This window comes from Dermacentor andersoni, chromosome 11 (assembly GCF_023375885.2).
Source record: "Dermacentor andersoni chromosome 11, qqDerAnde1_hic_scaffold, whole genome shotgun sequence".
NCBI classification, from domain to species: domain Eukaryota; kingdom Metazoa; phylum Arthropoda; class Arachnida; order Ixodida; family Ixodidae; genus Dermacentor; species Dermacentor andersoni.
The window spans coordinates 56,678,265-56,700,386 of NC_092824.1; positions in this window are offsets into that span (position 1 = coordinate 56,678,265).

The window sequence follows — 22,122 nt, forward strand, 5'->3', positions numbered from 1 at the left end:
TCTGGCGCCAGAGCTGCTAGACCATAGTTCAACGCGCGCTAGCTTGGCTGGCCGGCCTATAGTTTTGCTGCAATGAAGAGATTGCGCTGAGTTAGCGCTTTAGCAAACAGCAAAAAATAAAAGCGCTGGGTCGCCGCGTCCGTGTGCGCATGCGATGAGGCAGCAGCTCATCGCCACGCCGATGCGAGCCACGTGAAACGTGCCGAACTGTACGAGGGACTAAATTTTCGATGATCCGGACGTCAGCGGTGTGACGTATCCGAGCACACCGGACGCTGTCTGGCACGTTGGAAACGCTGTCTTGTCTCCAGCGCTTGAAGGCCACATTGTTCAGCCAGCGCTGCTTGCAAGCACTGCTCAGTGACGAACACGTAATGAAACGGCGTGATTCTTGCAGTGCCTGAGCCACGGAATGTCGAGTTTGGCTTCTCGCGTCGTGTACTGGCGGGGTGTGAAAAATATTTTCAGATGGCTGGTGCACACGTAATGGCGCACCAGGCTTTGTACCTTCCGACTCTTCACTATGCCGTTGTGATATGTCCAACCACGAAGTGCGACGCTCATTACGCCTCCTTTAATGCCTTGTCTTCGGATGTCACGGCGAGAATGCTTGGCTGGACTTATACCGACATTTTTTAAATTCCCAGACGAAGGAATACAGCCCCTGGAATTGGATGAAGGAGATTCTCACCAGAATTGTGACATAGCCAGCCATTGCGTGGTGAGTAGGGCTCTGCCCATGCTAGCTCCTTTCCTTTACGAGAGATGTTTCGCTCGCATCGAACCTTTTCTATTTCCTGTTTCTCTTGGTCAAACTTACTCGCGCGCAACTTGCAGGGTCAAGTACTCAATGAGTCATGCGAAATACTCTACATAAGTGCAGCAGCCCAGTGCGCGGCGGATCTGCTCGTGCCACAATCTAGGGACCGACCGTCAGAATTACTGCCACCGTGGGGTCGGGTCGGGAAAGCTTGGTCGTCTCCCATCGCGCAGGCACGGTTTTCATTGTCACCAAAACCAAATTTTACCGAATTTCCTATTGATCGGCATTCATTTATTTGTGCACAGGAGCCTCCTTGGAAACGAGCTCAGTCTGAGGAGTTTTGGTGTGTTTCACTGTTTGTACCGTCGGCCATTTTTGCTACGATCTCGTCGTAGTCGGTCACGCCGCGAACTACGGAGGATTTTCGAATTATTAGGCATATATAATAATTTTGCATGAATAATCCACTGTGTGTCCTAATATTTTTTCCTTCTATATTCACAAACTACTAATGAAGCCGTGTTCAGCGCTTGGTAAGAGCTATAGCATAGATATATCACGCCCTGTTCATATTAGGTTAGCTTTTCAGGCCCACTCCGTAACTGAATGATTTGGTAATTGGGACGTATTCTCGGATAATCACTTTCGGCGATATTGTAGCCTTCGAGTGACGTAGTGGTCCACCATCCAATAGTCACTGGGCGCGGGATGAGTTTGGACAGGTGGCGCCTGTATGTGGCGGTGCCACGAGTGTAATGACGTTGTAACATCCGGCACAAGGCCTGTTCACTCCTATCCATGACGTCATGCTACCTGGCCCGACTGCCATTGAATCTAGTTAGCAACAGTGATTTTGACGTCACCACTTTTGTCACGCCAGCCTCAGCTATGTAAAATTCAGGCCAGGTAGCATGACGTCATGGAGCGCAGTGAACAGGCATTGGGCCATCTAGGTGGTGTTGGCAGAGCAGCCGTTGCTGCCAGCTATGTTGATTTAATATGTTCCGTCGTTTTTTTTTCTATTTTGCGTTACCTAAGTACCACGTGAAAGGGAATCCGATCAAACATTTTGCGTTCTTGGATGCACGAACAGTTCAGAAACATGACTGTAGCTGATTAGGCCTTTTACTTCAATCGTCGTTTTTCATCGTGGCCGCGCCAGATGAAACGGAAGAAGGAAAGCGTACGCGCCTTCTGTAGGTAACAGTATGTATAGTGATTGACAATTCAAACGTAATACTCCAAGGACATGCCCGCCGGCGCATTTTGCACCGACTGTAAGGGCTGGGTACACGGAGCTGATGCATCGTGGTATACCGTGAAAGCGAGTACCTTTGTGACGCGTTGTGACATAATTTGCTCCACACTGATCCCGTAGAGCTCACCTGTGGCGCACCAAATGAAGGGGAAAACGGCGGCATCCGTGCGCTCCTAGTTTCCGTTTCAATAGCCCCGGCGCTGCTTTGCTATGATCTTCTAGTTCTAACATTAATAGAAGAGCCGCTCATGTGGAAGAGCTTCGTGTCCCGTGAGAATTAGCTGTCTTCGCCTACGCATGTGTAGAGGCTCCAAAGCTTGGCCTACGATCAGCCGAACACTCAAATTTGTAGTTGCGGTTTGACCGTCTTATCAGTGCATCAGTCTTCCTTTTAAGGTATATCCTCTTTCGCCGTGCTTCCGAACTCTAGTTGCGTCCAGCGCATGATTGTTTGCTGGTAATCGATGGTGAATGCAAACGCAGCGGCCTGTTCCCACTTGGCACCACAGACGGCTGTCGTCGCGCTAACCTGCGTGAGATGGCTCATGACAGAAGATTGGGCTAGATTCTAAGACATTAACAATTACGAAGCACAAACATTAATGTAATTACAGCGAGCAGCGAACTGGAACTTACCAACACATGTGCGATCGGCGAAGCAGCTCAGGAAACAAAAGAGGGAGACGTGTAACTTTAATGCAGGGCTCTTCCGCGCCCGTTCCTGCGTTGAGCGTCGCCGTTACCGAGCAAACGAGCACAGGGAAGGATACAAGAGCGAACGCGAAGCGCTGCAGGGTATGAAAGACTGTCATAGCGGAGAGTGCGGTAGGAGGAGAGTGCAACGAAACCATGTGGCAGAAAGCGGAGGAGGAGGGTATGGCCAAAGCGGGAGAAGAAAAGCGTAGTTCGGCACCAGACGGGCTCGGCAGCGACGACCGCTACGAGATGGCTCTAAGATAGCGCGCTATCGTCTGTTTACCGATGGCATGAGAAAAGCGCGTCCACCGATACCATATATGGAAACAAAGCGCAGCTTGAGCGGAGATCCGTATGCGGCGGCTGCTGTGAATCGCGCCTAGGCGTCATCCACGCATTGCGTCTCGCAATCTCCCGATTAGCGAGGTAGTCCTGCTAGACTTCGCTCCGTTTGTAATTTCCCGCATGAGAGAGATTGTCCGTGCCAGCGAATATACTGTGAAATGAAAACACACATGTATGTTGAATTAGCGAGTACCGTAATGGTCGGTGAATTTTTTGTCCCAGAGAAACGGTACTACCTGGACCGAGCCAGAAGGCGGTTCAATGTCACGCAGCGGCTTCGCCGCAATCTGCTACGAGGAAATTACTGGGTAATGAGCACCGACTGCAACTGGAGCGCCAAAGGCAGCGTTGCAGTTTAACACAGTGGCCAAAGCCATTAGCTGCCACGAGGTGAGAGGGGACAAACTTATAGCTGCCGCTCGTCACGCAAGGAAGAAAATCGTTAATTAATCATCTATGCGCAGGTACAGGATACGAATTCTAGCGAAATTAGAGCCGAATAATAGGCGCACAATCCTACGTGTTATCGCTCACACCCACGTAACCACTCTTGTATCATTTGTAGTCTTCTGACAAATACTTCGTTATTGTGTGATTATCGAGAAAATCAGAACAGCATTTTGAACAGCTTCTTAGCTCAATATCTTCTACGCAAATCCCTTAAAGATTACAAATGCGATGCTGCCGGTCATGTTTAGCTAAAACGAGCTTTTTCAGATTGGAAATAAAGAAACACCGTCGACCCCGACCTTCATTTTCAAGAAGAATCGCTTTACGTGAATGTCACCGTGTAGGTGTGATGTGATACTCGCAGTGAGCCAAGTTGACGTCAAAAAAGGTTTACTGAAGAGCGGCAGATTCCCCTTTGTCCCTGGGTCCCATACCCATTGGTCTCAAGGCTACATAAACAGTGAAATGTATGCTATACATTTTTGATAAGTCGTCGGCGAATTTTTTTTTTTTTGCCTTTCCCTATTCACCTGCTTAAGCGCGTGACAATGTTATCGTGACAGCGAAATACCATGTGGAATACAGATGCTGGTGCTCCATGGCATAGCTTACCACGGTGGGCTCTGTTTGAAGGGGCACCGTAATTTGCCCTAATCTTCTATTTTATATATTACCTGGTGCCATGGATGTAGCCTGCCTCGTACAAGTGGCGACCTTTTTTTGGAAGCAGCACACGAAAATGACTTTTCCGGTACGTCAGGCCTTGACACCCGCAGTGCGAAATCACTGAAAGCACCGTGAGTGCCTTCGTCGCGCCGTCAGCTTCAGGTGCCAGTGCTCTGACTGGTGCCGTTCGCAGCGCTGTTCCCCGGCACGTCGTTTAGGCGCTGCTTGCGCATTACGATGGCCGCCCACCTCCCACTGAAAGTTATACGGGCGACAGCGATTGTCCGAGAGTACATTTCGTGTTAGGTTCTGTCACATTAACGCAACCGTGTTGTCAACCATCCTGGTGGAAAATATTGTGGATGCCGAGGGAGCCATGCGTTTATGAAACCCGCACTCATGCTACGTCACGCAAACTCTATTGGTGACCTGGGGTCCTTACATATCTTTTCATTTATTTCTTAAAGGATACTGTACACATGTAAAGATTGATCAAATGGTATTTACACAAAACATCCGCAGCGTACGCTTTTATATGGATATTTCCTTTTTTATCATTGAAAAATGCCTGTGCTCTCTTTTTTATTTCCAAAGTATATTTCACTATCCACTACGTAGCTTGATCGCGCGCTAAGCTGCGCCGCCGTCATGACCTTGCCGCGGCGCCTATTATAGTGAACCTGGCCGAATAAAAATGCAGCAACCGCATAGGTGCCACAAAGTTGGTCCCTCCTATTTTTGGCATGCTAAATATATGCAAAAAATATGCGAAAGTTAGCATTTACACGAGCACGCCCGAATGAACGAGGTGCGCCTTTATCCAAGCCAAGGGGACGGTTCCGTGGCACTTTGAGAAGGCAGGTGGGGTTTCCAAGGACGAAAAAGCTTGGGTACCGTGATCTATAGCATTACATTACGCTCGAAGCAATGAGGTTAATTTTAGTATAATAGATAGAGGGGCTGTTCACACTAGGCTCTTGCGTCCGTTGCGTCCATTCTTGCGTCATTGCATCTGTAAGGAGCTTTATTGGGCGAGTCCAACAAACGGGCGGTAGCTCGGAACAGTACGCAGGGAGAACAAGATGGTGGTGTTCGAGCGCCGATCTCGTGCCCTTCGCTCTTGATGATTGCGATGTCATTCTCTTCCTTTCTTCATTACAATTGCCCCCGTCGAGAAAGGTGGAGCCATCCTTGCGATCTAACAGGTGGGGACAAGAGGGTCGAAGTACGGCTTGAGGCGGTCTACGTGAACAACATCATGTCCACGTCGACGACGGTCGCCTTGCAGCTTAAGAGGTTCAATGACGTAGTTTACGGTGGAAGCACGTTCGACGACGCGGTAGGGGCCATGATAATTTGGGAGTAGTTTAGACGACAAGCCAGAGGCGCAGGGTGGTACAAGCAGCCACACAAGTGCTCCAGGAGCGAATGTTGCGGCAGGAGAGTGATCATCATTGCGGGCGTTTTTCTGGCGTTGGTGGTCGCCTGTAGTAAAGCGCTTGGCTAGTTGTCGCCAATCTTCAGCGTAACGGGCGGCTTCTGACACGAGCGTGCACTCTGAGGCATCTGGTGCGTATGACAGCAACGTGTCGTTAGTGTGCGTCGGATGGCGACAGTACAGAAGGAAGAAGATGACTTACGTAGCGGTGTATACGCGTATGCCGCGAATGGAAGAACCAGGTCCCAGTTTGATTGATCAGATGCAACATGTGTCGCAAGCATGTCGCCCAGTGTTCGATTAAATCGCTCAGTTCGCCTGAGGGTGGTAGGCAGTACAGGTCCGATGTAAAATCTTGCACTGGTGGAGAAGTGCTTGAATTACATCGGAGAGAAATACGCAGCCACGGTCACTGAGGAGTTAGCGAGGAGGACCGTGTCGAAGCACAAAACGCTTGAGGATGAAAGAGGCGAAGTCCTGTGCTGTCGCCGTGGGTAGAGCAGCGGTTTCCGCGTATCGTGTAAGGTGGTCGACAGCAATGATAGCCATCGGTTTCCCGCCGGGGTCAAAGGTAAAGGTCCATAAAGGACAATTCCAACGCGGTCGAATGGGCGGTCTGGGCATGGAAGGGGCTGTAATGGACCTGCGGCAGATTGCGGTGTTTTTCTTTTTTTTTGTCGCTGACACTCGTGGCCGCCGCGAATGAACTTGCGGACAAAGCGAAACATTCCGCGCCAGTAGTACCTTTTCCGTAAGCGCTCATAGGTCTTGAAGACATCGCCATCAGCTCACTGCGGGTTGGAGTGAAAGGAAGCGCAGATTGTAGAGCGCAGCGTTCGGGGGATAACTAGGAGTCACTTCCTACCATCTGGCGAGTAGCTGCGCCGGTACAAGAGGCCATCACGGATGCTAAAGGGCGAAGCTTGGCGCCGCAGTGTTCGACTGTCCGAAAGGGTGGGTGCCTCGGAGAAAACGTCAAGAAGCGAAGCGATTCGGGGATCGTGGCGCTTGGCAGAGGAGACGGTGGCGACGTCAAGAGCTGGCAATGGGTGCTCTATAGTGGATATGGACGCAGTTTCGGTGGATAATGGTGACCGCGACAGTGCATCAGCATCGGCATGCTTGCGTCCGGAACGATATATAACGCGGATGTCAAACTCTTGAAGTCGAAGAACCCAGCGGGCAAGACGACTTGATGGATCCTTCAACGAAGTCAACCGAAATAATGCATGATGGTCCGTAACTACATCATACGTCATCATCATCATCATCATCATCATCATCAGCCTGGTTACGCCCACTGCAGGGCAAAGGCCTCTCCCATACTTCTCCAACAACCCCGGTCACGGACTAATTGTGGCCATGTCGTCCCTGCAAACTTCTTAATCTCATCCGCCCACCGAACTTTCTTGCGCCCTCTGCAACGCTTCCCTTCCCTTGGAATCCAGTCCGTAACCCTTAATGACCATCGGTTACCTTCCCTCCTCATTACATGTCCTGCCCATGCCCATTTCTTTTTCTTGATTTAAACTAAGATGTCATTAACTCACGTTTGTTCCCTCACCCAATCTGCTCTTTTCTTATCCCTTAACGTTGCACCTATCATTCTTCATTCCATAGCTCGTTGCGTCGTCCTCAATTTGAGTAGACCCCTTTTCGTAAGCCACTAGGTTTCTGCCCTGTAGGTGAGTACTGGTAAGACACAGCTATTATACACTTTTCTCTTGAGGGACAATGGCAACCTGCTGTTCATGATCTGAGAATGCCTGCCAAACGCACCCCAGCCCATTCTTATTCTTCTGATTATTTCAGTCTCATGATCCGGATCCGCCATCACTACCTACCCTAAGTAGATGTATTTCGTTACCACTTCCAGTGCTTCGCTACCTATTGTAAATTGCTGTTCTCTTCCGAGACTGTTAACCATTACTTTAGTTTTCTGCAGATTAATTGATTTGCCTCTCCAGGTCAGTGAGCATGCATTGCAATTGGTCCCCTGAGTTACTAAGCAAGGCAATATCATCAGCGAATCGCAAGTTACTAAAGTATTCTCCATTGAATTTTATCCCCAATTCTTCCCAATCCAGATCTCTGAATACCTCCTGTAAACACGCTGTGAATAGCATTGGAGAGATTGTGTCTTCCTGCCTGACGCCTTTCTTTATTGAGATTTTGTTGCTTTCTTTATGGAGGACTACGGTGGCTGCGGAGCCGCTGTAGATATCTTTCAGTATTTTTACATACGGCTCGTCTACACCCTGATTTCGTAATGCCTCCCTGACTGCTGAGGTTTCGACAGAATCAAACGCTTTCTCGTAATCAATGAAAGCTACATATAAGGGTTGCTTATATTCCACACATTTCTCTATCACCTGATTGATAGTGTGAATATGGTCTATTGTTGAGTAGCCTTTACGGAATCCTGCCTGGTCCTTTGCTTGACAGAAGTCTAAGGTGTTCCTGATTCTATTTGCGATTACCTTAGTAAATACTTTGTAGGCAACTGACAGTAAGCTGATCGGTCTATTATTTTTCGAGTCTTTGGCGTCCCCTTTCTTATGGATTAGGATTATGTTAGCGTTCTTCCAAGATTCCGGTACGCTCGAGGTCATGAGGCATTGCGTATACAGGGTGGCCAGTTTCTCTAGAACAATCTGCCCACCATCCTTCAACAAACCTGCTGTTACCTGATCCTCCCCAGCTGCCTTCCCACTTTGCATATCTCCCAAGGCTTTCTTTACTTCTTCTGGCGTTACCTGTGGGATTTCAAATTCCTCTAGACTATTTTCTCTTCCATTATCGTCGTGGGTGCCACTGGTACTGTATGAATCTCTATAGAAGTCCTCAGCCACTTGAACTATCTCATTCATATTAGTAATGATATTGCCGGCTTTGTCTCTTAACGCATACATCTGATTCTTGCCAATTCCTAGTTTCTTCTTCAGTGCTTTTAGCCTTCCTCCGTTCCTGAGAGCGCGTTCAATTCAATCCATATTAGACTTCCTTATGTCAGCTGTCTTACGCTTGTTGATTAACTTCGAAAGTTCTGCCAGTTCTCTTCTAGCTGTAGGGTTAGAGGCTTTCATACATGGCGTTTCTTGATCAGATCTTTCGTCTCCTGCGATAGTTTACTGGTATCCTGCCTAACGAAGTTACCACCGACTTCCATTGCACACTCATTAATGATGCCCACAAGATTGTCGTTCATTGCTTCAATACTTGACCTGGAATTCCTCTATTTTCCCTCTTACCGCTAACTCATTGATAGGCTTCTTATGTACCAGTTTCTTCCGTTCCCTCCTCAGGTCTAGGCTAATTCGAGTTTTTACCGTCCTGTGGTCGCTGCAGCACACCTTGCCGAGCACGTCCACATCGCGTATGATGCCAGGGATAGTGCAGAGTATGAAGTCTATTTGATTTCTAGTCTCGCCGTTAGGGCTCCTCCACGTCCACTTTCGGCTATCCCACTTGCGAAAAAAGGTATTCATTATCCGCATATTATTCTATTCCGCAAACTCTACTAATAACTCTCCCCTGCTATTCCTAGTGCCTATGCCATATTCCCCCACCGCCTTGTTTCCAGCCTGCTTCTTGCCTACCTTGGCATTAAAGTCGCCCATTAGTATAGTGTATTTCGTTTTCGCTCTACCCATCGCCGATTCCACGTCTTCATAGAAGCTTTCGACTTCCTGGTCATCATGACAAGATGTAGGGCTGTAGACCTGTACAACCTTCAGTTTGTACATCTTATTAAGTTTCGCAACAAGACATGCCACCCTCTCGTTATTTCTATAGAATTTCTGTATGTTACCAGCTATATTCTTATTAATCACGAATCCGACTCCTAGTTCTCGTCTCTCCGCTAAGCCCCGGTAGCACAGTACATGCGTCTTTTTAGCACTGTACATGCTTCTTTTGTTCTCCTAACTTCACTGAGCCCGATTATATCCCATTTACTGCCCTCTAATTCCTCCAATAGCACTGCTAGACTCGCCTCACTAGATAACGTTCTAGCGTCAAACGTTGCCAGGTTCATATTCCAATCGCGGCCTGTCCGGAGGCAGGGAAAATCAAACGTGTGGCCATAAAAGTAAGGGCGGAACTTGACAAGCGCCCAGGCTATTGCCAAGCATTCTTTCTCGGTGACGCTATAGTTTGACTCAGCCTTGGTGAGCGTTCTGCTGGCATATGCGACGACATACTCTGCGAACCCAGGCTTTCGTTGTGCGAGAACAGCACCGAGGCCGACGACGCTGGCGTCTTTGTGCACCTTAGTTGCAGCCGTAGGATCGTAGTGGCGCAGTATAGGTAGTGACGCCAGGAGACGGCAAAGGGCGGAGAAGGCTTGGTCACACTCAGGAGACCATGACGAGAGATTCGAGGCGCTGCTTAAAAGTTGGGTCAAAGGCGCAATTATAGAGGCGACGGTGCGCGACGAAAGTAGGAGCATAACCCTATGAAGCTTCGTAACTGCTTTAGAGTCGTCGGTTTGGGGAAGTCGGTTATGGCACCTAGTTTAGCTGGGTCCGGAAGCACACCGTCCTTTGATACGAGTGACCAAGAATTGTAAGCTTTCGTGCAGCAAAGCGGCAGTTCTTGAGATTTAGTTGCAGCTGAGCGGATTTAGTTGCAGCTGTGTCTTACCAGTACTCACGTACGAGGCAGAAACCTGGAGGCTTAAGAAAAGGGTTCTACTTAAATTGAGGACGACGCAACGAGCTATGGAAAGAAGAATGATAGGTATAACGTTAAGGGATAAGAAAAGAGCAGATCGGGTGAGGGAACAAACGCGAGGTAATGACATCTTAGCTGAAATCAAGAAAAAGAAATGGGCATGGGCAGGACATGCAATGAGAAGAGAAGATAACCGATGGTTATCAAGGGTTACTGTCTGGATTCGAAGGAAAGGGAAGCGTAGCAGAGGGCGGCTGAAAGTTAGGTGGGCCGATGAGATTAAGAAGTTTGCAGGGACAACATGGCCACATGACCGAGGTAGTTGGAGAAGTATGGGAGAGGCCTTTGCCCTGCAATGGGCGTAACCAGGGTGATGATGATGACGATGATGACCGGCGTCAGACTCGTCAGGACATGGTTGAGGCGTTCGAGATGGGTTGCGAAATCTGGAGCAAAGACAACAATGTCGTCGAGAGAGCAGAGACACGTGTCCCACTTCAAACCCCGCAGAACCGAGTCCATCATGCGCTCGAAGGTGGCAGGCGCATTGCAGAGGCCGAAGGGCATGACATTGACTTTATTTAAACCGTCAGGCGTGACGAAGGCTGTCTTTGAATGGTGGGACTCTGATAAAGGCAGGTGCCTATACCGGGAATGCAAATCTGACGACGAAAAGAAACTAGGCACGTTGTAGGCAATCAGGAGCAGCGTCAATTCTGGGTAAAGGGTACACGTCTATTCGAGTGACCTTGTTTAGGCGCCGGAAATCCACCCAGAAGCGAATCGATCCATCCTTTTTTTTTTAACGAGAAGCACAGGGGATGCCCACGGACTTAGTGAAGGGCGAATAACGTCGCGTTTAGGCATATCGTCAACCTGGTCGGTAATAACTTAACGTTCCGCCATGGAGACACGGTATGGGCGCTGTCGCACTGGCGAGTTGGAGCCGGTGTCGATGTAGTGAACAATGGTAGAAGTTCGGCCAAGAGCGCGTTGGGCAACATCGAAAGAGTCGCGGAGCTGGTAGAGCAGCTGGAGAAGAGCAGATCCTTCAAATGAAGACAGTCCGTCTGCGATCGACGAATCGAATAGGTCGGAAGCTGGTACATCAGAGGGATTAAGAGTACTGACGACGTCGAGGTCACGTCGAGCTGAATCTTGCTGCCCGGAAAAAATTTGGCCGATATAAATGGGTTGCACGCATCCAAGGGATTCGCCTTTAAGCACTTTGGTGGGATACGGAACAGTATTTGTGAGGCAGAGAGCGCTTGTTCCATTCAAAATAGAGAGGGTCGAGTAAGGCAAAAGAAGTGGCTTCCGATTTAGAAGAAGGCGTGATGGTTCAACGAATGCAGCTTCATCACATATGCAGTTGCAGAATACGGAGAGCAAAACAGCTGCTGTCGGCGGAATTTCTGTGTCTTCTGTGACGACTATTTTGTGTGCGTATTGATGAGCGGGTTTGTAGGAGTGGTCACACAACGGGAAGCGCTCAAGTTCAGATCCGGCACAATCAATAATGGCGTGATTATACGATAGAAAGTTCCAGCCAAGTATGATGTCGTGCGAGCAGGATGAAAGGACGATAAACTCAACAATGTATTGCTCTTTAGCGATAATAAGTCGAGCAGTGCAGGCAGCTATGGGCCGAAAAGGGTCTCCATTCGCTGTACGTAAAGGCATCATCTCAAGAGGCGTGGTCACCTTCCGAAGCTTGCGGCAAAGTGTGGCGTCTATAACAAACGGCAGCACCGGTATCGACAAGAGGATATGCACTGGTGCCTTCTACAAGAACTTCGACAATGTTTGACGGCAAATTTCGAGGACTTGAACCTTTCGACAGCGCAGTTCTTGCCTCACGAACTGCGGGGGCTAGTTTCCCTCATTTTCAGGGGCTGGTCGATGACGCATGGGCGACAAGGAGCGGCGACGGGGTGAAGGTGAGCGATGAGACGTGGGTTGCGGATAGTCACGGGAAGACGTGCTTGTTTGGGCACCCGCACTTTCATAACGAGAGCGGGGACGATCCATGTAGTTCGGTGAATGGGCGTCTGAGTATACTGGGGCGCGACAGCGGTAGAATCGGGCGATATGACCAGGGCCACCGCATGTAAAGCGGATCGGCCGGTTGTCGCGCGTTCGCCAGGGATTTGCAATGATGGGAGCAGCCCATGTCAAGGACGGCTGAATCGGGGCTGCAGCATACGACACACCATAGGGCGGTGAGGGCTGTTGAAGCTGCTGCCGCTTTATTACCTCAGCGTAACTAAGAGGCGCGGTGACAGGTTGCTGCTGGATGGGCACCGGCATGGCCTCGGAAATCTGCTCTTGAATGACGTGTCGAAGCACGGGAGCCAACGGGATTGGTCGCTGCAGTGGCTGCTGCTGTGGGAGCTCCTGACGCTGAGCAAACGGCAGGAGCGACAACTGACGGGCCACCGCCTCACGCACAAATTGTTTCATCTGTGGGAGAAGGTATGACTGGTCAGGCATGATGTCCAGTGTAGCGAGTGGTTGATTGTACGTGTGAGATGAACGTCGGGTGAGAACCCGCTGCCTTCTCAATTCGTCATAGCTGTGGTACAGAGTTACAACTTCAGGGACAGGGCCAGGAGACTTCGCAAGAAGCATTTGAAAGACATCATCGTCGACGCCCTTAATAATATGCTGTATTTTGGCACTTTCGCTCATTGAGGCATCGGCGCGCCAACAGAAATCGATTATGTCCTCATTATAGGCGGTAAACGTTTCATTCGATTCCTGTACCCGTGTGCTCTGCCGTTGCTCGGCGCGTAACTTCCGCAAGGCCGGGCGACCGAAAACGGCTGATAACGCCTCCTTGAAAGCGGACCAGTTCTCAAATTCCGATTCGTGGTTCGTATACCACAGCTTCGCCACGCCAGCCTGGTAAAAGTTCGTGGTACTCAAGTTAGCAGCGTCATCCCACTTGTTGGGTCCACTAACTTTTTCGTAGGACGACAGCCAGTCCTCGACGTCCTGATCCTCCATACCCGAAAATACCGGGGGGTCTCGCTGGCGAACCGGGCCGGCGCAAACGGCGGCCGGGAGAGGTGGTGGCGGTTGGGCTGCTTCAGCTTGCATGGTCAAGTGCAACGTGCGGGATCGGAGTTCCTGGGTGCCGGCGATGTGCGTACCCAGCACGATACACCAAATGTAAGGAGGTTTATTGGACGAGTCCAACAAACGAGCGGTAGCTCGGAACAGTACGCAGGGAGTACAAAATGGTGGTGTTCGAGCGCCGATCTCGTGTCCTCCGCTCTTGACGCTGATCGGGATGTCATTCTCTTCCTTTCTTCATTACACATTAAATATTGCGTCCGTTACCAACGTTAACTCTTGCGCTAAACTAATGTTGAACCTCGCGTCCATTCAGCCGTACGAACTCCGCGCCTACTAAGCAGAGACAAAGTAAGGATTTAGCAGTTGGTTTAAAAGCCTAAATGCAGTTCCTCTTCGGTTTTTATTGACATGAAAAAAGAAAAATATGTAGTTACTCTATCACGATGACGGCTACTCCTTTATCGCATGGCAGAAAGAGCAGTATGAAAAATGCATACGCAGTAAGAAAATAAAACAAACCTCCTAGGGATAAAAACCGACAGCATAGAGTCGCATATACACGAGAACAAATAAATGTCTTGATGCATAGGGTCTGTCTACACCACCAGAAACTGAAATAATTTGGGCTTTCTATTGATGGAGGCAGCCATAGGGTACACCGCAGTTTTTTGACGGACGCCGAGTGGGAACTGTAGCCACATTTCTAGAAAGTCGCTTGCGCAGGTTCCCATAGCAATTCACTTAAATATGCGAAACTACCTATGTCTTTTAGTCCACTTTCTCTTCCTCGCAGCACATGCAAGAAAAAAAAAAGTTTGACAGCATGTTCCACTCCTGTAACACAAGAAGGTGAAGCCTACTGCACATGCGTTTTACGATAGGAGCGGTGAGACCTCTTGCAAGACATAACGATCCACAGTGTGAAGTAAACGTGTGGCAAGCCATTGTCTGCGAGCTTCCGCATCCTCTCTACGCTGCCGTCTCGCATAGTCCCGTTGCTGTTTTCGCGGTTCGGGTTCTTCAGCTCGTTTTCAACGCTTAGCTGAGGCTTAGCGCGCTCGTATAGCGGAGGCAGACTCGCGCCAACGACGTTTCTCATCTACTTTACGTTGCATCCTCTCAGCAAGAAATGGTGGTTGTGTGGAAAAGCCTTTATTACTGTGATGAGAGGTGGGAGATCCATAGTAGGACTCGACATACTAGGTGTAGTCCCTAGTCTGAGATCCCATTGGTCGAAGACGCCAGCCTGGCTTTCTGGACGAAAGCCTTCTTGGCTTGGAGGTCTCAGCAACCAAGCAGGGCCACCTCCCAGTCCTCTCGGGCAGGTTTGGGTTTTGGGGCTAGGGCTGCATTACATTGACAGAGACTATGTTGTAGGTATCTGCTACCTCCCGACAATGCTGGCACCTGCCATTGACCATAGAGTCAAAATGTTTCATGATAAACCAGCACTCGTGGTCGAACGCCTTGCTCCCGCCGCTTCGCGCATCGCACCTCGTTTCTTGCTTGGCGACCATCCTCGGCCGTAGCGTGCTTCCGAGGGGGGAATGCGATGCTTTATTGATGGTTCGGATGCTTCTTTTGGGCTTCTTATTTATTTAAACGTATGCTGTTCTGCGTCTTGTGCGCGTGATTTCCATGAATGTATGCACTGTTCGCTTCACTATTCTGAGCGCTTGTAGCCTCTGCCTCAAAGAGGTATGAGCCATTGCATCTTTTTCCTTGCTGGCAGGCGTATGATGCTCTTTTATTTAGCCAGTTTTCCCGCCGCCTCACTCCAAACTAAGCAGGCCGCAGGCGGTCACGCTCAGACTCTTGCAAACGAACTCCTACCCAAATCCAGCGTCCCTTAACAGAATATATCCCGAGATTTATCCGAATCGTTCTTGCGGGGCCTGTGGTGAGGTTGCTACTTTGCCTCATATGCTCTGGGAGTGCGGGTCGCTTGGCCCGAAGTTCACCAAGGAAGAGTGGGACGCGCTCCTGCAAAGTCCCGTCTTTGAGGACCAAATCCTGGTTGTCCAGCGCGCGCGTGATCGGGCTGGCAGGCTAGATCTGACAGTCCCGTCGTGGGATTAGCCGGGTGCGCATTTTATTGCGTTTTGCTCGACCCAATAAAAGTTTACACTCACTCACTCACTCACTCACTCACTCACTCACTCACTCACTCACTCACTCACTCACTCACTCACTCACTCACTCACTCACGGGGGTATGAGCCATTACAGATTATGCGCGTTTGTCGGGTGTTTTAGATACGACTTTGTGTGGCTTCTACAAGGTACCGGGCAGCCCTCGGCAAAGCCCGGATCACCGACTGGGACCGAATGCGCAAGCACACGGACGAAGAAAACGAGACCTCCGGAGAAAATGAGGAGGAGGGCAGACATCAAACGTACGCAGAATGGGCGCGAGAACAAAAGATCGCGCTCGACAAATTTACTCAAGAAGTTGTGACAACGATGCAGACGCCCTTCGTCGACGCCAAACTAGCACACATGTGGGAGGCGCGGCACTCGCTCACGCGAAGATGGAAGCGTCAACGACGAAACAAGAAGCTCGTCAAACGCATCGCGCTCCTCAACAAACAGATCGCTGAATACGCAACCAAGCTGTGCCGAGAGAACTGGATGAGTACGTGCGACGGGCTGCAGGGAAAGCTCTCGGCGCGCAAGACCTGGTGCCTGCTCAGACACCTGATCGACCCGTTGAGCAGCAAGACCGCAACCAACCGCAACCTCACCAAAGTTCTGAACGCTTACGATGGCAACGGCCAAAGGCTCATTGAAGACCTCAAGGCGATCTATCTCAAGACGGAGAGTGGGCGGTTTCCGATACCGGATGAGTACGGGGGACCGGAAAATCCGGCATTGGATGAACCGTTCACCATCACGGAGTTATTAACGGCCATAGACGAGAGTAATAAGACGAGCGCACCCGGAACGGACGCCATTACATACAAGCTGCTCAATAACATGAGTGATGCGGCGGCACACGGGCTCCTGGGTCACATCAACAGAACCTGGGAAAGCTCGAAGTTGCCCGCAGAATGGAAAGAGGCCGAGGTACGGTTCATACCTAAACCCGGCAAACCTCTGACGATCGAGAACATGCGCCCTATCTCGCTCACGTCCTGTGTGGGCAAGATCATGGAAAGCATGGTTCTCAGAAGACTTCAGGCACACCTGGACGAGACAAATCAGATGCCAGCGACCATGTATGGATTCCGCCAGCACCTGAGCACCCAAGACGTCCTGATCCAATTACACGAATTAGTGATTAAAAGAGCAACGAGGCACGCGCCCCGGGGTATACTGGCTTTGGACCTGAAAGGGGCCTTCGACAACGTGTCCCACGCCAGCATGCTCGAGAACCTGCGCAAGACTGGTTGTGGCCGCAAGACCTACGGCTATATTAAAGATTTCCTAACCAATAGAACACCAACTATCCGGATAGGAAATGAACGGTCAGAACCTGTGGAGCTCGGAGACAGGGGCACCCCACAGGGGTCTGTCCTGTCGCCTCTGCTTTTCAACCTAACACTCCTGCCCCTGCCCGAACTACTCAATCAGATCGAGGGCGTGGACCACGCGTTCTATGCCGACGATATAACGGTGTGGACGAACCGCGCGGGGTCCGACGCCTGGGCGGAGGAAGCCCTGCAGAGAGCGGCAACGACCATCCACGAGTATGCCATGACCTGCGGCCTGAGCTGCGCTCCACAGAAGTCGGAGCTGCTCATGGTACAGCCCGGAAGACCGAAGAAAGAGCCGCCGCCAAACATAATCATCACCATCGACGGCACAGTGATCAAACCAACGCAACAGATCCGGATACTGGGCCTTCTGTTGCGCAGCGACGGCAAGGCGCACGCAGCCGTCAACAAAATCAAGACTACATCGGAGCAAGTCCTGAGCATGATCCGGAGAGTCACCAACCGGAACAGAGGAATCAAAGAAGAAGACGCACTGCGCCTGGTGCAGGCATTCGTCGTGTCACGCGTAACGTACTCCGCCCCGTACCTCCAGCTTGCGAAGGTGAACCGCGAGACGCTGAACACGACGATAAGGAAAGCAGTGAAACTCGCGATGGGCATCCCAGTCTACTCGTCAACGCAGAAGCTGCTGGAAATGGGTGCCCACAACACGGTGGAAGAGCTGGTCGAAGCACACCTATCCCACCAGAGAGTAAGGCTGAGCCGGACAAAGCACGGTCGGGCCGTCCTACGCAAGATAGGATGGCAAATTGAACAGCAACCGACAACGGAGCCACTCCCCACAACGTGGAGAGACATTATTAAGACCAAGCCTCTCCCCCGGAACATGCAGCCGGGGAGGAACGACGAGACCCGCTCTGCGCGGGCCAAGGCAATATCTCGACAGCTGGAAAAGGACCCAGAGCTTCTCTACGGGGACGCCTCGCTTCCCAAGCATGGAACCAGAGCAACGGCGGTCGTCACCACCACCGATAAACTGGTCACAGGCGCGTCGATACGGACGAAGAATATAGCCGAAGCAGAAGAAGTGGCCGTGGCCCTCGCACTCGCACAACCGGGAGTGAGGACCGTGGTCACAGACTCTCAGACCGCCTACGCAAGCTACCGCAAGGGGAACATCTCTCCCGCGGCACTAGCGATCCTCACCAAATGCAAATCACCGGGACGGGCCGTTGAGCTCGTGTGGGTCCCGGCTCACTCGCAAGTGGAAGGCAACGCACTCGCCGACCACTATGCCCGAGAACTGTCAATCCGGGCCGAGGACGAGCCAGAGCTACCACACCCCGTGACAAGCTACAAAGAAATCACGCAAATGTACAGAAGTGGCAGATGTAGGCTTCCCCGTCCGCATCCGCAACTCAGCCGACAGCAGCAAACGATCTTGCGACGCACGCAAGCGGGGTCGCTAGCGCATCCCGTGCTCTTGCACAAGATGTTCCCAACAGAGCATGACACTTTACGCCCTTTTTGCAGACGGTCAAAAGGCACTCTAGCACACATCATTGCAGAGTGCACTAAGCTCAAGAACCCCCCACAATCCCTACCCCCCCCTCTCCAGCCCCAACCCCCCCGAGCGATGGGAGACCTTGTTGTCCAGCCCCGACCTACCGACCCAGCTCGCGCTGGCGGCTAGGGGCCAGGAACTGCTGGGCGCATATGGGATCTGAGAATAAGGTTCCACCCCATCTGGTGCCAGCGAGCACCAACCGTCACTAAGCGCTCAGTTCAAAAGTTGATTCTCTCTCTCTCTCTCTTTCTACTCGCGATGCAAGTAATTTATTTGCAGTCGTTTTCAATTTTACGCAACACTTTGAAATTGGCTGAAACCGTATCACCAGTGGAGTTTAAAGCGCGCCTGCATTCTAATGATTTTTCCTTCTTATGATGTGTAAAGTCTTTGTCTAGATGATGGAAATTAATGGCTCAGATACATGGCTCAACTCTTTCAGAAATCCTACAAACTTCAGACGTACTTCGATTATTACGAATTACTTTGTGTATTACGAAACCAACGATATTTTGAAGGACCCAGGTACCCCGAACATCTACGACAAAGCTCTTATTACAATTCTTATCGACCTGTTCCTAAGATGTCGAACGATTTTCAAATACTGATATTCAAGCGCAATTTAGCGCTCTCCCGTACAAAAGTGACTGTTGATTAACCATTGATATATTGTTGAACAATTGTTGAAACAACGGACTTCAACAAATTTTCAAGAGCAATTGAGCTCACTCAACCCTTGCACAACAATATTACCGTTGAGTGTTCTCAATAAACAAATTATTGGGTAATTTTGTTGATTTTTCGAGTTGTTTTTTTTTTTTTTGTTGTCGTGTTGCAGTTGAGTCCAGTACACAATAATTAGAGCTCGCATATGAAAACATTCCAAAAATTTACCGCGACGCGTTCCAACATCATTCCTGTCACATTGCGGCAGGTAGGTTCTTCTTTCGCCTCGCTTTCATTAAAAGAAAATGTCTGACCGATGGGGTGGAATCGAACGTCGGTCGTCGAGCCCGGTACTCTAACCAATAGGCCACGAGCGCGCGCATACTCCTCTCATTCGAAAGCTAGGAAGCTCTGAAATGCTTGGCGCGTGCGCCGCGTGCCACTTACTCCTGCTGTCGCTTCAGCTGGAGGATTGAAGCGCCTATCTCCGGGACCGCCCCACTTTCGTAGCCGTTTTTGATAGGTAAAAACTGCAACGTTAGACTAGATTCATGACAGCCCAAGTTCATAACGATTTATTTCTTCGACGGTGTACAAATGCTATCGTCGTTTTAACATACACTAGATGACATAGCCATTGGTGCGATCCAAAATGAGCACGTTTCCTGGAGCAGAAGAATGCGAAATTCACTTGCAAACGCGGTGACCACGCGCATGTGGAGTTCCCCAAAAGGGATGCTCAGGTAAATAGAAGAAAATCAAAGGGAAATGAAAGAAATACAGGTAACGGACCCTTATCATACTTTACTTGTCACCTCGTCATCTGCAAAGGTGCTGGAAACTATTCTAGTAGCGTTGCTTTTGTAAAAATAATAAAATTAGTAGTAATTTCTACTTCTAGGTGGCGCAACCAACGTCAAGGTAGCGTTCGGGTGTGTGTGTGTGTGTGTGCGCGCGCACGCGGTTGCAACCATTGCAGCTTCGTTTTGAGCACACTTTTGCAACAGCACACACGGTTACCGCTAGTTTCGTAGTCGCGTTTTTGGCTCGTAGTATTTTTGTTTACGCACAAAGTAGGTTGTTCTTAAAAATTTATGAAGGTTAGAGGATGAAAAATTATTGCTAATTAATTAGGGGATTTTCAGTGTCGTTATTTTGTGTTTGAAAGGTTTTTATAACTCAATACGATAGTGAAGCTGTGAACGGCTTTCGGACTCAGTTAATTGGTTGCAGTTGTGCGGTGGTTCACACCTCGTGCTTTTGGTGAAAGTATTTGTTTTCCTTTCGGACATCATACGCACATTTTAGTGAAATGCTTTAACGACGATAAGTGGGACGTTTATCCGTTGAAGCCGTTGGCTCACCCGGCTACTAGTCTTCGACTGATGTGCGAGCCTGGTTGTTTTGATGAGTTGCGCGGCAGAGGTCACGATGCCTGTTGGAGAGAAGGCACCCCGAAACAGTCGCAGCCGAACTTCTGCAGATAGGTAAGCAATCTCGTTTTCTTGAGCACGTAGCCTTTTTTCATATTTTGACATTGACAAGCGTGAGATGTTAAGCGCACCGTTCACTTTCTTCAAGCAAACCATATGCCCCGGAGCTAAAGCGCGCGATACTAACGCTCGCTGCCGCCGTCACTTCGTTTGAAACAATGGTAGGCGAAGAGGCAGCGGCGCCACACGTGCGTAAAATTGCATTGCTTCATTTGTTCGTGTGTAATAACGTTCCTTTAATTTGTATGAGAGAACACAATTGGAATATAAGGATCGGATAAGGATAATTTTGTAGAGTGGCGACGTCATCTTTCATAGGGGCTCATGTGGGCCGTCTAAGCGCTTGTTATCGCGTTCCGATACGTGAGAGGCGCGCTGCCTTTCAGGTATTTAGGCAGGCACTACGAGGTTAGGAGAACCTCGACAAATAATTGTGCAGCAGGTGTGCAGCTGCGCTACGCTTGTACCACACTCGTACGGGAACGCAGTGTTGCGCTGCAGGCTTACACATTTCGTAACTATGGCGGCCGGCGTGGTAATTTGGGGCTCGAGGTCATGGATACGATCCCTGCAGCGGCCGCATTCCAAAGGAGCGGAATGTTAAAACGCTCGTGCATTGTGCATTGTATGCACGTAAAAATTTCCAGGAAGTCAAAATTAATGCGGAGTCCCCAACTACGACCTGCCTCATAATCAGATCGTTGGTTTGGCACGTAGGACATCAGAATTAATATTTTAAATCAGTAGTGTCTCATCGTATACCATACGGTTAGCGTGATCACCTTTTGTGCCGTAGCGGTTAAGCGCACCTCGATTTAGGTTGCGGCTAATGATGCGGCGCACCGCAAAATATATTTCGCCTCTTTGGGATTTACGGAGAACGGCCAACCGATTAGTCACAGCTTCCGCGCGGTGACTGTACACGGATACACAGCGCAAATGAACAAAGGTGTGGTGACGACGTCTGCAAAGAACAAGTTCTTGAACGTTGGCTACATCCGTCGGTGGCGCAGAAAGTTGTTCGTGCGCTGCTGTTTTTTTTTTTTTTTTTCTGAGAAACAGCGGCCTCAGTGATGGATTGCATTCCTGCTGCGCGTCCAACAGGAGGGCTAGCGGTGCTCACTCTCTCCCTTTTCTCCGCTTCCTATCACCTCTCTCTCTCACCCTCAGTGTAGGGTAGCAAACCGGACGCTCGCGTGGTTGACATCCCCGCCTTTCCCGTCCAGGCACATTATCTCTTTCTAGAATGCTTGCACACACGTGTAGCCCGATGTAAACTTTACGTACAAAACTATTGTATACTTCATGTCTAAGGGAATAAATCAGGAGGTTGAACGTCCAGATTCTTTACAGCTTGTTACGAAGCACGCCATATTGGAGTCTAACGGATGCATTTTGGTTACGGGGTATTATTTTACGCGCACTCAAGTACTAGCGCATGCGAGTCCAACACCGCCTTTGCATTTCACCCCGAATCTAGTTGCGTACGCCGCGGCCGGGAAACAATCCCGCGACCAGGGCAAGGAAGGACAACGCCTTAGCTGTTGAGCTGCCCTATTGGGAAATCTTTCCATGTTTCATACCCCTCT